Source organism: Castor canadensis, chromosome 9 (assembly GCF_047511655.1).
Source record: "Castor canadensis chromosome 9, mCasCan1.hap1v2, whole genome shotgun sequence".
Taxonomy (NCBI): domain Eukaryota; kingdom Metazoa; phylum Chordata; class Mammalia; order Rodentia; family Castoridae; genus Castor; species Castor canadensis.
Window position 1 is genome coordinate 57,750,191 of NC_133394.1, and position 20,686 is coordinate 57,770,876.

Here is a 20,686-nt window from a genome sequence, read left to right on the forward strand (position 1 = left end):
GCCAATTTTATGTTACATATTTTTACCACAATAAAAAGTTAAAAGCGAAAGGAAGGAATATAATTGAATTGCTTCTAGTTATGTTGTGGTAATGTACATTAGTCTCATAGCCTGTGGTAAAATTCTGTGTAAAAGGAATAAGTAGATCTTGTTATTATTTCTACTGGCAAGTCATTTCTGTGTTCTTCGTGTAGTGCTCCTTTAGGCTCCTAGAGTTGCATGGACACCTTGATCGTGTGTGTTAGGAACAGAAGGAAACATATGAGCACAAAGCTTCCCTTTCCTGGTCAGATTCCTTTCCCAGTGGACTGGCTTGGTTTACAACTGCTCCTCCTTGACTTCTTCAGCAGGCCTCTCTCACTTCCTATGAGGGACATCAGCGCAACATGATCACTGATTTGTGTGTTTTTCTTTTTGGGCTTCAAGTGTGCAGTTTTTCATAGTTTAATTACTTGATATATTTACTCATCCACCTATGAATGTAGGAGAAATACTTACATTCCCTTACCAGCAATGGAATCACATAAGGTCACTGAATCCATTTCTTTATCTGTGAATGAAGGAGAAGACATGCATATCATGGTTACTCTTTTTCCTTCATAAGCCACCCCTCATTCCGCAATGTAAGACAACTATTTTATTATGCTGTGTGTTCTGTGGGCCAGGCAGGATTGAAGTCTTAGCTCTACTGTGTAGTGTCTGGGACCTCACCTATGAAGACTCAAAGCTGGGGCTGTCTTAAGGACTTCAGGATGGAACTATCCAAAGGCTGTCACTCAAATATCTGGATCCTGGGCATAGAAGACTCAAAAACCAAGACTGCCAACCAGGGTGCCTGCACTTGGTCTATGCATGTGGCTTAGCTCTTGGTAGCACAGTAGTCTCAGGATACCTGATGGTGGTTCAGGACCCAAGTGCAAGTGTTTCAGTTAACAAAGTAAAAGCCACACTGTCCTTTCGGACCTGTCCTCTGAAATCACATAGCCTCTGTTAGTTTCAAATGAGTCACAGGCACAATCACGCTCAATGGAGTGATTCATAGATCCTTTTGGCTGGTGTATAGATCATGTTGAAAATGAGAGTGGGAGAAAGACGTTTTTAAAGCCATGTTTGGAAAATTCGGTCTGTTACACTATTTGATTTCTAGCTGTCTTCTTGTTCAGCTTTTCAGTTTCCATAGTTCATTATGACTCAGGAACATTTGAAATAGAATTTTAGCATTCACCATCCTCACTTTCCTTTATCTCTATCCCTATGGAGCCTCCATTACTTTAGCCATATTCTATGTTTGTAAGGCTAAGCACCAAGTGGAAGATAAACTTTTATAATTACCTGGTTTAGGGCTATTTTTTTTATGACTTTTCAGAGCCAAAGAGGAAATTTCCTGTTATGACTGTAAAAACTTCCTGATGTTTGTCCAATGCTTGGGGAAGCAAAACACTACAGAAAGAGTATTGCTAGCCAAATCAACAAGTAAGATTTACTTTGTAGAGATTGCTAATCCAGACATATTTTCTTCTTTTAACTGTAAACTTACAGTACTAAATTAGGTTTTATTGAAAACAGTGGTCATTTAAAGCCACTATTTAAAAAATATCATGATTGAGTTCCAAGAGGTGAAATTCAATATAAATTAATTCATTGTCCCATGCGCTGAATAGTATTTTCCTTCAGACACTAGGCATAGCCACTATAGCAGTGGATGGAATCCAGCCTGGTCCTTCCCTAAAGTAGCATTTTGTTGAATTCACAGGAGAGCTGAGAATGTGTTGTAAGAATTATCATATCAATAAACACACAAGTAAATATGCAATTCTAAATTGTGATAAGTAAAGTGAAAGGGAAGGATAGAGTCCCAGGAGAGACATGAAAACAGGAAGCTCATTTGGATTATACGTGTCAGGGAGGAAATATTTGAGAAAATGACTTTTACCTGCTACTTTATGATGGTAAATTATAACTAATGAGGCAAATATAGGAGGAAAAGGGTTTTTTCCTAAACTTTTTCAGAGGCTCTGAGTCAGATAAAACTTTGTTAGATTTTAAGAACTGTAAAATGACAAAACATTGATGCATTTTAAATGGAAGAATAAGACCCATTTGTACTTTAAAAGATCTCTGGTGTACAAATGATGAATAAATACATGAAGAAGTGTTCAATTTCCCTGGTTATAAAAGAAACAAAAATCAAAACTACACTAAGATTTCATCTCACCCAAGTTAGAACAGCCATATTCAAAGATAATAACAACAAATGCTGATGAGGATGTGGTGCAACAGAAACCCTTATACACTGTTGGTGGGAATGAAAATCAGTACAACTGTTATGGAAAGCAGTATGGAGATTTCTCAAAAAGTTAAAATAGAACTGCTATATTATCCAGTGATACTGCTCCTGGGCATCTACCCAAAGGAATGTAAGTCAGGATGCAATAGAGACACCTGTACACCCATGTTCATCGCAACACTATTCATAATAGACAAGCTATGGAAACAACCCAGATGCCCTACAACTGATGAATAGATCAAGAAAATGTGATATATATATATATATATATATATATATATATATATGTACACAATAGAGTTTTACTCAGCCATAAGGAAAAATGACATGTGGTTTGAAGGTAAATGGATGCAAATGGAGGACATCATGTTAAGTGAAGTAAACCAGTTTCAGAAAGACAAAGGCCACATGATTTCTCTCATATGTGGAAGATAGACCCAAAAAATAAACATATACACAAAACAAACATTATCATATGCAAATTTATATATAAAACATGTTTGTAATAGTGGAACTGCTCTATGGAACTCAGGGGAAAGGAAGGAAAGGAAAAGAGAGTGTAAGAGAGTCAACAATATTGAAATACATTGCATCTGTTCAGGCAGAGGATATAACAATAGGTATTGAAAGCTGTTGAATAATGGGGGGGGGTGGGAGGGAAGGGATAAGGGAGACTAACAGAAAGGGTTCAACTGACCAAAGTAAAGTATACTTACAGTGGGAATACATTGAGAAACCCCTTTGAACATCGACTTTGGAATTAATAATGAAAGACAGGACTGTAAAATATGTACAGTATGGGGGGTACTTGTAGGAGGGAGGAAGGTGAAGATGAGGGAATATGGTTGATGGGCTTCATATACACATATGAACTAGAACAGTGAAACTTCTTACAATTGCTTTAAGTTGGGTGCAGAGGGTGATTAGGGGGAGGGATGGTGGTGGTGATCTAGCTAATATATAATATAAGCCTGTTTGGAATTGTCACAATGAATTCCCCCTGTACAAGGAATATATCCAAATAAAAATAAAAAACAAAAAGATTGAGAAGGAGAAAAAAAAAGATTTCTGACTGTTGTTGTGTAGAAAATGGATTGCCCAGTATTCAGGAGGTGGAGGCAGGAAGATTATAAGGTCAAGATCAGTGTGGGCTACAAAGCAAGACCTGTCTCAAAAAACAAAAAGAGAAAAGAAAAAAATGATAATGAATTGAAGCAGGACTGAATGCAATTGATCCTTGCTGATATCTATGTGAAAATGTAAAAAATTATGTAGGAACTATTTTATCAAGAAGAAATAAAGAAACATCCTAAATTTTCTAATTACCTCATAGAATAATCTGAGGAGTACAAAGGATAATCTGGGTCTACATGCAGGCTCTTCCAGGAGAAAATTCCCCAGGCTACTTCTGTGATTCTTGACTTCTTGCCTTCTGCCTTTGCACATAACTTTTAATTGTAACTCTAGAGAAAGCCCTTCTCTGTCAAAATCTTAGCCATCCTTCATGTTCCAATTTAAATGCTTCCTCATACAGGAAAGGGCAATACCTTTAGCCAGGTACTTCCTCTTTCCAGACTCCAACTCTCTTGCATTTACTTTACATGTTTCTTATGCCATTTTTCTATTGAGTGCAGAGCTAAATTTCCTTGTGTCATGTGTCAGGCTGGATTCCATGAGTCATGGACCTAGGATCTGCATATCATCTGATGGAGTGATGGTATGTGATAAGCATAGGTAGAGTAAATTAATTTATATCTGAAATGTGCATCCTGGCAGGGAAAAAGGAAACCTCTTAAACACCGTTGGTGGGAATGTAAACTAGTACAACCACTCTGGAAAAAAATTGGAGGCTACTTAAAAAGCTAAACATTGATCTACCATTTGATCCAGCAATACCACTCTTGGGGATATACCCAAAAGACTGTGACACAGGTTGCTCCAGAGGCACCTGCACACCCATTTTTATTGCAGCACTATTCACAATAGCCAAGTTATGGAAACAGCCAAGATGCCCCACTACTGATGAATGGATGAAGAAAATGTGGTATCTATACACAATGGAATTTTATGCAGCCATGAAGAAGAATGAAATGTTATCATTCACTGGTAAATGGATGGAATTGGAGAACATCATTCTGAGTGAGGTTAGCCTGGCCCAGAAGACCAAATATCATATGTTCTCTCTCATATGCAGACATTAGATCAAGGGCAAACACAACAAGGTGATTGGACTTTGATCACAAGATAAAAGTGAGAGCACACAAGGGAGATATGAGGATAGGTAAGAAACTTAAAAAACTAGATAGCATTTGTTGCCCTCAACGCAGAGAAACTAAAGCAGATACCTTAAAAGCAACTGAGGCCAATAGGAGAAGGGGACAAGGAACTAGAGAAAAGGTTAGATCAAGAATTAACCTAGAAGGTAACACACATGCACAGGAAATTAATATGAGTCAACTCTCTGTATAACTATTCTTATCTCAACTAGCAAAAACCCTTGTTCCTTCCTATTATTGCTTACACTCTCTCTTCAACAAAATTAGAGATAAGGGCAAAATAGTTTCTGCCAGGTATTGAGGGGGTGGGGGGAGAGGGAGGGAGATGGGGTGGGTGGTAAGGGAGGGGGTGGGGGGAGGAGGGAGAAATGACCCAAGCATTGTATGCACATATGAATAAAAAAATTCAGAAAAAAAAAGAAAAGTGCATCCTGAAACAAAATCATCAATGTACATGGTTTTCTATTTTTTAGGGATTGGGCTTATTAAAAAAACTCCTTTTTTTTCTTTGTCCATCAGCCATCTCTTAAAATTACCTCTCCAGCATGTATTTTCCATGGTTCCTCTGTAAATGTTTATTGAATCAAATTTAACTTTAAATTTAAATAACATTTGAAAATTTTAAAAAATGGTTAATGAGGATTTACTCATTTACTTAGTTAAATATTATTGTCCATCTCTAGATATTATGTAGTTAAATATCAGCTAAATTGAGGGCTTTGTGAGTTTAAGTTATTATTTTATCAATCTCTAAATGCCTTTAAGTGTGTTTTTATTATTTAAGTGCCCAGCTCAACTATCAGATATTATTTGAGAGTGTAGTTAATTGGTATTGTGCAATGTTATTTGGTGTTTAAGGCTAAATTAATACATTTAAGGGTTTAAAAGAGAAGTTAAAGAATGAAAACATATAATTGTATTTAAAATTATATACGTTGCTTAATTGAAGCAGGTGTGATCATACACAAATGACAAGCACTTCCTAGGATCCACAGAGGCTGTGACAAAATGGTGCAACAGTACAAAGTTATTACTGATGCTTGATCAGTCCTTCAGTCTATTCAAGTCTATTGTGTTATCAGTATAACTTATAGCATTCTTCCAGTTCTTATATTTTCCTCTAAATTTATTAAACTTGAAAAATGACAGTGTTCTATTCAGTAATTAATAAGTAAACCAATGACCTTATTCAGATCTTTAAGATTTTCTTCTCTTGTATAAGCGATATTTGCAACAAATATGTATTCATCTTATAATTTCCAGTTACAATCATTTTCACAACTCAATTTTGGGATTTTGTACTGGCTAAAAATAGCAATACTCACTATAACATAAAAAGAGACAGCTAGTTGGTGGAATGAGTGTTGTAAAAAGCAAGTCACAGGATTCAAGTGTATGCCTGGTTCCTTCACTCCCAATTATGTAATCATGAATTATAATTTTTTTCTGTAACAAAGAACACCATGTGAGAAGACTTGCAATCATGTTGATGGATTAATTAACCTATTGTTCTGTTTCCTCATGTCTTTCCACAGATTGCACCCAAATACAGAATCAGCATTTCACTTACTGACTAGCAATGCCACAAGGTTTATGGCAATTAACTTATTTAGTGATTTGCTTTAAAGTTATGGTTATTACTTTGTTTTATTTTTATCTAGGCTGATTGTGGATTCATGTATTTGGAGAAATGATTAAGTGTTTTACCTGCTTGTAAGAGAAGTGAGTAAAGAGAACTCATGGATGATATCAGGTAATAGGTAATTAGTTTGGCACCTGACCAGAGTGAGGTCCAGGCATGGGTATTTTTTTACTTACTAACACAAGGACTATTTAGCTTTTGGGTCAGCTCAGATAACTGCAAAACAGATACTCTGGCACATTTACACCCTGGTGAACAAATTTATGTAATTTTTGGTCCTTCTTTTGATTTACCTGAAAAATACATTATGTAAGATAATGAATTTAACAGAAGAATATCAGTAAATACTTTTGCACAGTGTCACTTTTTATTATAATGAAAGATCTGTCATTTCCTCACTTCAGCTTGTCCATCCTCATGTGATCTCGGTATGAGAGATGTGGCCTCATCTTTTAAATTGAAATTTTCCTTTGATTAGTTTCCCTTTCAATATTGCATATGTTTTGACCAGAGTATTTCCAACCTGAGTCAAGCATATGTATAAGCCAAATATTTTCAAATATTAAGACTACACAAGTAATTAACAAAACAAATACAGAATTACTTCTTCTTTCTTTTATTTGCACTTCAAAATACAGCTGAAACTTTGACCAGAGCACTTGTTCAGATAGAGCTAGGATTGCAACAGGGGTGAGGGTGGAACTGGAGTGAAAAAGGAAAGTGGAAAGTAAGGAAACTTTTCTTCTTTCAGTATTATGTGCTTTCTCAGGAAGGACGACCTGATTTATTTATTCACACATTCTAAGATTCACCAGTAAGCCTATCAGATAAACACACATAGTTTCTGAGAGGTAGATAATTCAAATAAACCATAGAAAAGACTGATTTAGAAATAAGCTAAGATGATTTAAATAAAACTCCTTGGAGGAAATAACACAACAGATATACATATAGGAAATAAAAACCAGCAAATGCAAAATGATGATTAAGGTTAGGAACATATAAGAAATTAAAATAGGCACTCAAATACTTCTTAAAAAGTTTGGGAGAGGGTGGATTAGGGGAAGCTAAGTGATATCACCTGGCATCTCTCCTTATATGGACACCTTATTGAGCTGCTGTCCTTATACCAAACTCCTTACAGAACTGCAAAGGAAATCAGTGCTGCCAGCATGGTAGATTTGATTCTGCCAGCATCTTAGGAACTTGCTAACAGGTACTGGCTTGCACAGATCTGAGCACACTAGTGGCACTGACCAAGCACAGACTCTGAAGGTGGTGGGAAGAGAGGTGGATAGGGGAAGCCACAGGGAGTGGGATCTGTTGGTCCAGCTATGCTATCTCTGCACAGAAACTGGGGAGACTACAACACCCACATTACAGAAACCCCTACTGCAATACAAAAATAGAGTCCTGAGGACCAGCATAGTCCTGCTCCTAGTCACAATTCTATCTAGGAAATCTCAGTGCAGGTTTAAGTAACATGACCATTGAGAGAGAGCCAGCAAAACCAGAGTACAGCATAGCAATCTCAAACCCAGGAATTGAATGGCACAGGTTGTTAGTAGGACCATGCAAGATAGACAGTGCCACAGATTAAGAGGGGAATGATTGGGAGCTAGGATATAGGAGCCTAGACTCAGAAGTCATCATGGGAGCTTGTAATCAGAACTTTAAGCCTATTTTTCTGTGCTTGGGAACCACTCAGGGCTTTGAACAGCCACTCTCTTGCTGAGCTAAGCCACCAAACTAGACAGCCCTTACTGGACTAACTACTTTGGACTAGAAAAAAAAAAGCAATAATAGGGATTGCATAGGAATTGCTGTATTCTCAAGGTGGGTGTCTATTAACTGTGATTGCTTCAACAACTAAATTTCTTCTTCCTGAGTGGAGTAGAGGCCATATCCAGTATTTCAAGTGCTATGGTTGAATGTCTGACTACTAAGACACATAGTGGCAGTGATGAGAAAATATACCACAACATTGCCACTACTCAGTCTTGCCTAAATTTTGTGACTACTTCAACTAAAAGGACAGAGATTAAAACCTCCAACCCAAAACTTGGCCTCACATGCTTAAATCTCAATGTTGAAATACAAGTAATACGAGAAAACAAGGCAATGTGTCAACAATTCCAGAATAAAGGACTCGAATGATAGTGAAGTGAATGAAATCTCAAATACTGAATTAAAAATAACAAGAATAATCAATGAAATTGAAGAGGACACATATAAACACCTGAATGAATTCAAAGATAATACAAATAAAGAACTGAATGAATTCCAAGAGAATACCATTAAGCTACTGCATGAAATGAGGAAGACAATGCAGGATATGAAAGAGGAATTCAATCAAGATACAGAAATCCTGAAAAGAAATCAAACTGAAATTCTGGAAATGGAAAGCTCAATAAGTCAAATAAAACCTCAGTTGATAGCCTCTTCACTAGATTGGATCAGATTGGATATCAGGGTTTGAATGCAGGGAATGTGTATTAGAACAATCAGGTAAAGGAAAAGAAAAAGGTAAAGAAGTATTAATGCAACATCAAGATCTCTGGGCACTAAGAATAATGGGCATAGAAGAAGGAGAAGTGGTGCAACCTAAGGGGAGGAAACATATTCAATAAAATAATAGGAAAATTTTTCTCAGATCCTGAGAAAGAGGCAGCCATGTGAGTGCAGGAGGTTTTTAGGACACCCAACAGATAAGACAAAAAACAGCCACTCTAAGACATAACGTAGTTAAAACATTAAATGTACGGCAAGAGAGAGGCACAACATATAAAGACAAGTCTATCAGAAAAACAGTGGATTTCTCAACAGAAATTCTAAAAACAAGGCGGGCATGAAATGATGTATTTCAAACCTTGAATGAAAATAACTGGCAATCTATATTATCAAAAGCTATCCTTCATAAGTGAAGGAGAAATAAAAACCTTCCATTACAAACAAAAACTAAAGGAATTCATGACCACTAAGCCAGCACTGCAGAAGACACATAAAGAAATCCTATACACATACAGCCAGGAAAATATTAGAACAAACAAAACTCAATAGATGACTTGATAAGCAAATGGGGATTAGTAAAGAATTAAACATTACAAGAACAATTAAATGACAGGAATTACTACATATTTTTCAATGTTAACTAAATGTTATTAATCTCAATTATTATTGGAGAATAATCTCAATTCTCCAATCAAATGACAAAGATTGGTGGGTTGGATTAAAAAAAGATCCCAGCTGGGCAATGGTAGTTCACACCTGTAATCCTAGCTACTTGGGAGGCTGAGATGGGAAGGATTGTGGTTTGAGGCCAGTCCTGGCAAATATTTTGAAAGACCCTCATCTCCAAAATAACAGAGCAAAATAGGCTGGAGTTGTGACTCAAGCACTAGAGTATCTGTTTTGCAAATGCAAAGCACCAAGTTCACCAAAAATCAAAACAAAAAACAGGACCCAACCATTTGTTGCTTACAAGAAACACATCTTACTGAAAAGACAAACACAGGCTTAAAATGAAAGGATGGGGAAAGATTTCCAAGCAAATGGAGCTCAAAAGCAAGCAAGAATAGCTATACATTTTATCTGCTAAAATGAACTTCAAACCAAAATGAAACAGAAGACACAAAGAAGGTCATGTCATGTTGATAAAGAGAACACTCCATCAAGAAGGAGAAAACAATTATAAATATATGCACAGTCAATGTTGGCACACCCCATTTCATCAAAAATGCTTAAAAGCACAGATAGACCCCAGCACAAAAAGAGTGGGAGACTTTAATACCCCATTCTCACAGATACACAGGTCATCTAGACAAAAAAAAATCAACAAAGAAACCAGAATTAAATAACTGACATCTACAGAATATTTCATTTAAAAGCTGCACAACAATGGTTCTTCTCAGCAACTCATGAAACAGTCTCAAAAATAGATCATTTTTAGGAGATAAAGCAAGTCTTAACAAATAAAAGAAAATTGAAATAACCCCTTGTATTCTATCAGAATACAAAGGAATAAAAGTAGAAATCAATAACAAAAGAAACTATAGAACATATTCAAATGCACAGAGACTAAAGTGTTGAATGACTAGTGGGTATTGAAGAAATAAGGGAGAAATTAAAAAAATTTAAGTAAAGGAAAATTAAAACACAACTTACCAGAACCTTTGGGATATAGTAAAGGAAATTCCCTGGGGATAGTTTATAGCTATAAGAACCTACATTAAAAATAATACAAACAGGTAGGTCACAAATAGCTAACTGAAAAAATGTACCTGAGATTTTAGAAAAACAAAAATAAACCAAACCCAAGATACTAGATGGAAAGAAACAATAAAGGTTAGGGCAGAAATTAATGAAATAGAGACTAAAAAAATACAATGAAATGAAAATTTGATTTCTTGAAAAAATAAGCATGATTGATTAACCTTAGCCAAATTAACCAAAAAAAGGAGGAAGACCCAAATTAATAAAAGTAGAGATGAAAAAAGGACATCACAACAATTATCAATGAAACCCAAAGGATCATTAGGAAATACTTTGAAAACTTATATTCTAATAAACTGGAAAACCTAGATGAAATCAATAAATTACTAGATGTATTTGAACTATCAAAATTGAACCAGACTCATTCTATGATGGCAATATTATCCTGATATCCAAATCCCTTAATGAAACAACAGAAAAAGAAAGTTATATACCAATTTCTTTGATAAACATAGATGGAAAAAAATTCTCAATAAAATACTTCAAACTAAATTCAACAACGTATCAAAAAAAATCATATAGCATGATCAGGTTGGTTTCATTCCAAGTATGAAAGGATAGTTCAACATATGCAGATCAATAAATGTAATACAGAACATAAACAGAATCAAGGTAAAAAATCACCTGATGATCATCTCAATAGATGCAAAAAAAATTTCATTGACAAAATTCAATATCCTTTCATGATAAAAGCACTGAAGAAACTCAGAATGGAAGGAATGTACCTTGACCTAATAAAGAATATATATGACAAACCATAGCCTACATCATACTGAACAGGGGAAACCTGAAATAATTTCCTCTATAGTCAAGAATGAGACAAGGATGTCCACTCCCCTACTTGTATTCATATAGTGCTGGAATTTTAGCCAGAATAGTAAGGTTAAAGAAAGAACTAAAAGTGATTCAAACAGGAAAGGAAGAAGCCAAATTATCCTTATTGGCAGATGATATGATTTTATACTTAAGAAATTACAAAGACTATACACACATACAACAACTACTAGGATCTGATAAACATTTTTGGCAAAGAAGTAGCAGGATCCAAAATCAGCATTCAAAAATCAGTAGCTTTTCTACATGCAACAATTAATAGGCCAAGAACGAAATCAGGAAAACAATCCCATTCATAGTAGCCTGAGGAAAAAAAAATGCCTAGGAATAGACTTAAGTAAGGAGGTGAAAGACCTCTACAATTTAAAGTGTAAAACCTTGAAGAAGGAAATTGAAGAAGGTATTAGAAAATGGAAAGATCTCCATGTTCATAGATTGGTAGAATTAATATTGTGAAAATGACTTTAGTAGTGAAAGCAATCTACAGATTAAATGCAATTCCTATCAAAATCCCAATGTCATTCTTTACAGAAATCCTAAAATTCTCTTGGAAGCACAAAATGCCATGATTATCAAAAGCAATCCTGAGCCAAAAGAGCAACACTGGAGGTATTACAATACCAAACTTCAAACTGTGCTACAGAGCCATAGTAATAAAAACAGCATGGTATCAGCACAAAAGCAGAGCAAAGACAAATGGAATTGAATATAGAAGAGAAGGTCCAGAAATAAATCCACATAGTTACAGCCATCTGATTTTTGACAAAGGAGCAAAAACACATGGTAGAAAAGACGCTCTCTTTAACAAATGGTGCTGGGAAAACTTGCTGTCTACATGCAAACAACTGAAACTAGACCCCCTATCTCTCACCTTTTACAAAAAATAAATGCCAAATGGCAAAGATCTCAATGTAAAACCTAAAACTTTGAAATGACTACAGAAAAACATATGTAAAACACCGGAAGACTTAGGTACATGCAATTATTTTTGAGTTGGACTCCAATTGTTTAGGAAATAAGACCAAGAATTAACAAGTGGAATTACATCCAACTGAAAACTTCTGCATATTAAAGGAAGTGATTACCAAAATGAGAGACAACCCACAGAATGGGAAATAATCTGCCACCTATTCAACTGAAAGAAGATAGAAAGTGTGCAAGGAATTAAACACCAAAAGAACAAATAATCCAATTAATCAATAGGCAAATGAATTGAACAGCTAATTCTTAAAAGAAGTGCAAAAGCTAAAAAATTCATGAAGCAGTGTTCAACATCTTTACCCATAAAGGAAATGCAAATCAAAAATACACTAAGATTCTTTCTCATCTCAGTCAGATTGGCCATAACCAAGAAAATAAACAAAAATGCTGGAGAAGATGCGGGAGGTGGAGGGAAAGGAACCTTCATACACTGTTGATGAGAGTAAACGAGGACAAATACTATGGAAACCAATATGGAGTTCCTGGAAATCTAAAAATAAATGATACTACCATACCACACTGTTGGGCATAAATCTGAAGGAGTGCAAATCAATATATAAGAGAGATATCTGCACACCCATGTTTATTATAGCTGCATTCATAATAGCCTATTTATGGAACCAGACTAGGTGCCCAATAACTAATGAATGGATAAAGAAAATAGTTTATACACACAACGGAATATTATTCAGCTACACTGAAGACCAGAATTGTGTCATTTGCAGGAAAATTGGCTGAAACTGAAGATCATCATGCTGAGCAAAGCAAGCCAAGCTCAAAAAGCCAAATATCATGTTTTTCTCATGAACACTGAATGGAGGGGGCACTGTTTTTTCACTCCCTCCTTTGTTAGAGCAAGCTTTCTCTCTCACTCCTGGTTATTATCGAACCCAACTATGCTTAACTGGGGGCAACTGGAGATTCAGAAAAAATACAGGATAGACAGACAGAAAGTGGGGTCAGGTTTGTTGAGCACTCAGGTGGAGATGTCCAACCCTCATTGCTTCTTTGCTCTATCTTTATTCTTTAAGGCTTTACTTCTTGCAGTTCTTTAAAACCTTGCTTCTAAAGTCTTCTTTAAAATCTTGCTTAAAACCTCTTTCCTGAGAGTCACACTGTCTCATGTTTTCTCTTTACTTATCTTTAGCTTAATCACTCTTGCCCCCAGGCTTGCAGCTTGTCTTTAGCATTCTCTCTTTAGCTTCCTTTTTTTTTTATTGTTTTATTATTCATATGTGCATACAATGCTTGGGTTTGGTAGAATCAACATAGTAAAAATGTCTATACTCCCAAAAGTAATCTACATGTTTAATGCAATTCCCATCAAAATTCCAATGACATTCATTAAAGAGATTGAAAAACTCTAGCTTTCTTAAAGCCTTGGTGCTCAGACTTGCAAAGTCTCAGTCCTCTATCTTGCACTGTCCCATGTTCTCTTTGGCTTTTCTTTAGCTTCTAAAAGTTCTTTGTTTGGCTTAGCTTTCTAAGGCCTATGTGAAAGTTCTCGGTGCAGACCTTCTATCAACCCCTCTTCAGCCATTCTTTTCCCTTCAGCAATTTCCCTTTAGCAATTCTTTTCCCTTCCAAAAGCTTCCCACACCAAAACTCCCAAAGCAAAAGAATCAAGCCAAAGCCCAAAAAACACTCAAAAGCAAAAGTTGAAGGCAAAAAGCAAAAAGCCCCAAGTCCTTCTTCAGGGGCCTTTTATAAGCAGCAGCAAACAGGGTGGAGCAAAGGCTCCTGGGGAGGGGCGGGACATTGTAACAGGAGAAACCTGCTTTCCTGCTTCTCTGAACGCAAGCTTAGGAGACACAGCTGTTCTGCTTTTTCTGTTTCATGGCCAGGGCTGTGCCTATCAGCTGTTCTGCTTTTTCTGTTTCATGGCCAGGGCTGTGCCTATCTCAGCCTACAGGTAAAAGCAATTAAACCTCATCTCACCTTGCTTACGTCCAGTTCTCATAGGCTTTTCATAATCTGCTCTCCACAGCTGAATACAGACCTAAAATGATGATAATAGCACCAAAACTGGGACACTAGTGTAAAAGCATCACTGTCTAGGAGGGGGAATGAGTGAGAGTGGGGGCAGGAAAGGAGAGGCTATGGGGTGTGGGAAGAGGATCAAAGTACATAATAAAACCCACCAAACAGTGTTTGGAAAATGGGAAGAAGAGGAGGAAGGTTAAAGGAATATAACAGAGGTGAACTTGTTCAAAATACTCTGTACAAATCTATGGAATTATCACACTAAAACCCTTGCACTATTAATGTATGCTAATAAAAAATAAAACAACTACAAATGCTTGGGGGAAAAGGAACTGTCATACACTGCTGATGAGAAGGTAAATTAGTGCAGCCACTATGGAAGTCAGTATGGAGACACCACAAAAACCTAAAAATAGACCTATCTTATGAGCCCAACATACCACTCTTGGGCATATATCCAGAAGACTGTAAAACAACATAGAAAATACCTGCACACCCTTGTTTATTGCAGCTCTATTCACAATAGCCAAGCTTTGCAATCAGCCTAAGTGTCCAACAACTGAAGAATAGATAAAGAAAATGTGGTCAATACACACAATAAGGCATTATTCAGGTATAAAGAATGAAATTATACTGCATGCAGTAAAATGGATGCTGGGTGAGATAAGCCAAGCTCAAAAAGCAAAATATTACATGTTTTTCATTCATGTGTGGAATCATCTAAAATGATGATTAAAAATAGATAATGATAATGTGATTTGAGCTTAAAAGGAAGGCTGTATGGGGGGAGTCAACACGGGGCAGGGAATTAGAGAGGGTACTGGGGTGTGAAGAGAATCAAAGTATCACACACACACACACACACAAGATAGCTTAATTAAACCCAGTAAATACTGTTTGAAAACAGGGAAAGAGGGAGGATTAATGCAGTATAATAAAAGGGGTAAAGTTGTACATTGTTGCATGTATGGAAATACCACAATGAAACTCCCTTCTACAATTAATGCACACTAATTAAAAACATTATAAAGAAGAGAATGGAAGGAAAAGAAAGAATGAAATAAAAAAGGGGCTAAACGTTTTTAAAAGATGGGTTAAAATTATTTTATTATTGACTAATTTTCTGGTAACATTTGTTAATTTAATTGGTAAACCCTGTGCTATTTTTAGCTACCTTGTCCATATAGAGAAATAAACTGAAACATAATTATTTGGTTATTTTTTACTTTAAAATCATTTATAAAAATCCCATTTATGAATGGCATGATCATTTTCTGATTTTTATAGTTTTCAGATCATTATAAAATAAGCAATAAGCATCAGCAGTCAAGGAGACAAAATGTGGGGCTTGAGTTTTTGCTTTGCCACTTACCATCTCCAGATTCTTAACTTCCTGTGCTTCAGTTTTCTCATCTGAAAAACAGTGAATAATAACATTACCTGATTCTTAGGTGTACTGCATTAAGTGAATGAACCTACATGAAGCTTTTGAAAAAGAACGCTTACAATATAATGTTTCGATATAATGATCATGCTTGAATGAGGATATAGTACAGCATCCATTATTGTTCCTTTCCTAAGGGTCAAATAAGACATTTTTTTTCTTTAAAAAGAATTTCAAGAAATTTATAAATTGTAAGGTAGTTCTTTGAGTTTTTGTCATGTTTCTACTTTGAAGTGAGGGGTATATGGCCTTAAAATTATTTTAATTGTAGAGAAAATGAGGTCATCTTTTTGAGGACTTTTGTTGTACATAACTAGAAACTTCAGGGTTGATAGTAAAAAATCTTCACTTGTATTCTCTGAACTCAATTTTCTTTACATCCCTTTGACCAAGAGAAGCCAGAGAATGCTGGGATTGAATTTGATTAGAAATAAAAAGAAGATCTGGAAGTGGTGTTAGTTTATCACATTCTTTCAGTAATCCAATGTGCCCTGGGGCAGGGGTATGGATGATTAGAATTTCTAGTTTCTGAAAGCAACTGGTGTGGGTTTAACAGCGTAAAACTGAACTACCCAGCATCACATATGCTTTAGCTCAATCACATATGAGTTAGCTTGATCTCCTGATATGAGTTGAATTTATTGGAAAGAGTTAATCAGAAGTCATAATGCATTCATGATTGGTCAATAGCCTTCACTGTCAAAAAGCAGTGTGTTATTAATAAAGTAAGTTATATGTAGCCTTTGATTATGAAGTTCTACATGTGACTAGCAACCAAAAAGGCTTTTTAAAAAAATTTTTTTACAATAGTAAAAAATGACATAACTGTTTATACTATTGTCTTTGCTATTATTACTTTGTTCAATGAACACTACCATAGCCATAGCCTTGTTTAATTAAGTGGATAAATGATAGGCTCAGGGCATTAGAAATACAATTTCAGGTCATCCTTACAAAAACTGTGATGTAGTCACTAATAAGCTAGATTTGAATAATAGAATTAAGGATCAAAGCTACTAAGTTATTAACTCAAAGTCATCCAAATAGTAAGGCATGCAGTCAGATTTGAATCTGGTCTTGTGTAAGTACCAAAACACCTGCCCTTCCTATTGTACTTGCTTTTTGTGTTGTTCCCATAATTTTGTATGACACATGCTTTTAAGATTTCAAAGCAATTTTGGAATTGTTCATTGAGTCAGGATATTTCTAAGAGTCAACAATTGTTATCTCAGAATTAACTGAATAAAGTTTTAAATTTATGCTTATATGTTCCTATAATGGACTGTATTTAGTCTTATGGAGCTCAATGCATCATCCTTATTTCTTATTTGTACACCTTCTGGTGAAGACACTTCTGGATTGGCATTAGCTTTGTGGTTTTGTCTTTGGAAGATACCACATGGTATCACAGTGACCAGACTGCTTCTGCTCCCAGTTTTATAGTAGAAGAGTTACTGAAAAGAAATGTGTACAGAGTTGCCGTGCTTAAGTTACTGTACATTACCCCATTTATGTCTACTAGAAATTGTGAAATAACTTCACTCTAACACATGAACACTCATGATGCTTGAAAATCTTTGAATTCTTGTGATTTGCATAAAATGAAGGTGATATGCTCTTATTTTAAATCACTGCCTATTAGTTAAATAAGTATTCAATCAATATGATCCTGTATGCTCCTTTTAAAGTAAAACATTTGCTGTAGTTTGAATGTGTTTCTACCTCCAAACTCATGTACAATTCATACACAATTCCCAATGCAATAGTACCAAGAAGTGGGTCATTTAGATGTGATTAGGGGATGAAGGCAGAGTGTACAGGAGTGGAGTTAATATCTTTGTGAGAAAGGCCTGCAGGGGCTTGTTTGCCCTTCTGTGAAGCAGGAAGCAAGGCCTCACCAAATACCAAGTCTACCGATGCTTACTTGGGCCTCCAAACTCCCAGCGCTGTGAGCGATAAACTTCTGCTGCTGGTTGAATATTCAGTCTGAGTTATTTTGTTACATTAGCCCAAACAGACTAACATAACATTTTAAATATTTTAGTGTCAACATTTTAAATGTTTAATAGTTTCATTTTATTTTAAGTTTTATTTGACTTCATGTCACTTGAATTTGGAAATAACTTGGAAATAACTTGGATTTTGGAAATAGCATTGGGCTAAGTTCCTAAAAGTTCTTTGTAATTTTTTAAAGGGCATATGTAGGTAACACTTGGATTTCTAATGCTAAAATTAAACATGTAAGTACACATTATTGTTCACATATGAAGTGTTCTCTAAAGCACTCTCTCTGTAACACCAGGTACATTTTTATGATTTGTTTAATCTGGCCGGATCATACTTTTTTAATGTAAGATTTTTAAGTTTCCTTCTACCACCAGACACTGCTGTATGAAGTCTGCTAACTGATCCTTTCATAACAGGTAGCAATCAGATTAACCTTTATCCACCAGCATCACATACAACTCAAATATTCATGACTTCAGCTCTTCTTACCTTTAAGACCTGGCTCCTTCCTCTAGCAACTAATCTTAATCTTAACCTGTCTTAAATTTGGTAATAAAAAATTAAACACTCACAAGAAAAGACTGTACACAGGTATAGGGAATCTACAAATAGCGATTTACCCCAGGCCACAGTTCTAGTAAAGTGGCATGCCACTTCATGCCTGAATTTTCACTTTAAAAATCTGTTTGTTAAGAAAGAAAAATACAGTTTTGTTTAAATACAGTTTAGAAAATACTGAAGAGACTTTAAAAAATTTATTTTAGAAAGGAATATAGTTTAATGGCCCAAGTTCAGGCAAAAACTGAATCAGATTCTCATATAATTTAATATATGAAACTCTTGATGTCTCTTGAATGTGTTTTAAGAATGTTCATGTGGCTAAACCAAAAAGATGCAAGACAATTTAAACACTCAGGTAGTGTTTTCTGTGTTCTAGATATTGTTGTTCTGGAAACATTTAATTCTCCCTGCAATCCTAAGAGAAGGTGCTGTTATCGTTTTCATTTTATAAACATGGCCACGGGCCCAGAGAAGTGATCTCCTTACTTGAGGTCACGTGGACAGCCATGGTGGCACTGCACCTTGAGCCTGAGCTGCCTGGCTTCACAGTCCAGGCTTTGGCTACCATGCCACACCTGTTTTGTTTGAGGCTTGTTCTTATCTGTCTGTGCTATCCCATTGGAGAAATGTGAACAGTACTTCTTAATGTTTTTCTGAATGTGTTCTGTTTGGCATCCATATTTTGGTACTATTTTTTCTTATTAAGGTTAAGCAACCCTAATCTGAAAATACAAAATTTGAAGTGCCCCCAAATTCAAAACTTTTGAGTGCCGACATGATGGCCAAAGGGAAAAATTCCGCACCTGCCCTCATGTGAAAGGCAGCAGTCAAAACACAGACGCTCAAAAAATACTTCATAAAATTACTTCAGGCTATGTCAATGATTTTTGTGTTTAGGCTTGAGTCCCATCCCCAACGTATCTCATTATGTGTGTCCAAATATTCTAAAAGCTGGAAAAAAAAATCTGAAACACTTCTGGTCTCAAGCAGTTTGGATGAGGGATACTCAACTTGTATATAACTATAGCTTTAAAAATAATGCTTTTGTCATTTTTTATTTCAAATATTAGATAGGCTCATTGATCCTTTTTCTATTAGATTCTGACTCATGATAAGTTATTAATTGATGATAAGCATTGAATAGCAAAACAATCCCTTATGTAGAGATAAAGTATGGAGACTTGTTAGTAGACTGGATATTCTCCAGCACCAGTAAGACTTCTCTCCTGTGAGTGAGCAGGGCATCTTTCCCTGTTCCTGTTATGTGTTAGATTTCAAAACTGCTTTTGTTTTGATTTCATGGTTGTTGTGTATCATTTCTAGCTTTTTAGTCACAAAGAACAGGTCAGGTCATCCTGTTCTTTACCTGGAGAGACAGCCATATGACATCAGGGCATTCCAGTTCATGTTTCAGTTACTTACAAATCAATTTTAAAATTGGTCATGACATGAATTTTCAAGTAGATATGTCAATAATGCTAGTGACAAGTCATGGGCTGCTGTGATCTGAATTAGAGCTCATACAGCTGTTCTATACTGCACTACACAGAAAGTAAGTGCTCCAATGGCATCTATCCTTAGTAAGGTCCTTGCAAGGGGGGAGATTCTGATCAAGTGGCTTTTAGTATGTTGGTGCTCATGACAACTTTAAAAAAAAATGAAAAAGACACATTTGGTGTTTTTAAAATGTCAGATAGGCTTGTGCTCCAAAAAGATCAATGAAAGCTTGTAACCTGGGCGTTGCCATCATGGACCTTGTAACAGTGAGGGAAGGTATAACAAACACAGGTGAATGATAAACATAGATTGTAGATAATTTATTGACAAAAAGCTCAGTTGGCACTGATTCATCCAGGAAGATCCTAATCATGGGTGAAAAGGGACTGTCTAGTAGAATGGGGAAAATACAAGTGTAAATATCTATTCAAAATAATCATGTGTATCTGTAGGATATTTATAACACTAACTAGTAACTCAGTGGATGCTAATGCCTTTCTTCTTGCTTATAACTGCACTAGGCAAAACATTTCCCCATAAATGACAATTTAATTTTCAAACAAATCCCAGATCATTGCTTCTGTCAGAGTCAATGTTACTTTTGAAGTAAATGCTGAAACTAATGGCTTTATAATGATATTTTTACAGACTTTACTTATTTAAATAATCTCATGGCTATTAAATTACTACATTGGATCTGGCAGATGAAAGTAGTTGTGTTTTGCTTTACAAATTTGTTTATATCAAAAACTGCTTCTTCAAAGAAGAAGAATGAGTGTAGGGTGTAGTGATCTTGCCATCCCATTTTAAATAGATCTGTACTTCTCACTTGTAAATTGAAAGGACAGGGTGGTAGACCTAAATGAAGAAAAAGTCATAATTCATTCTGAAATCTCTAGTCT

The 20,686-nt window shown here is 35.6% G+C and overlaps 1 long non-coding RNA gene across 1 annotated transcript in view; it reads right to left on the reverse strand.

Moving 5' to 3' along the window:
* Positions 1 to 491: 491 nt before the first annotated feature.
* The window catches only part of LOC141410900 (uncharacterized), a 39,931-nt gene continuing 19,736 nt past the window's right edge, over positions 492 to 20,686 (reverse strand). The window contains exons 3-4 of the long non-coding RNA XR_012435706.1: positions 15,648 to 15,688; positions 492 to 550 (exon numbers count right to left, since the gene is read on the reverse strand). This is a non-coding gene — a long non-coding RNA (uncharacterized lncRNA). The remainder of the gene's footprint in view (positions 551 to 15,647; positions 15,689 to 20,686) is intronic.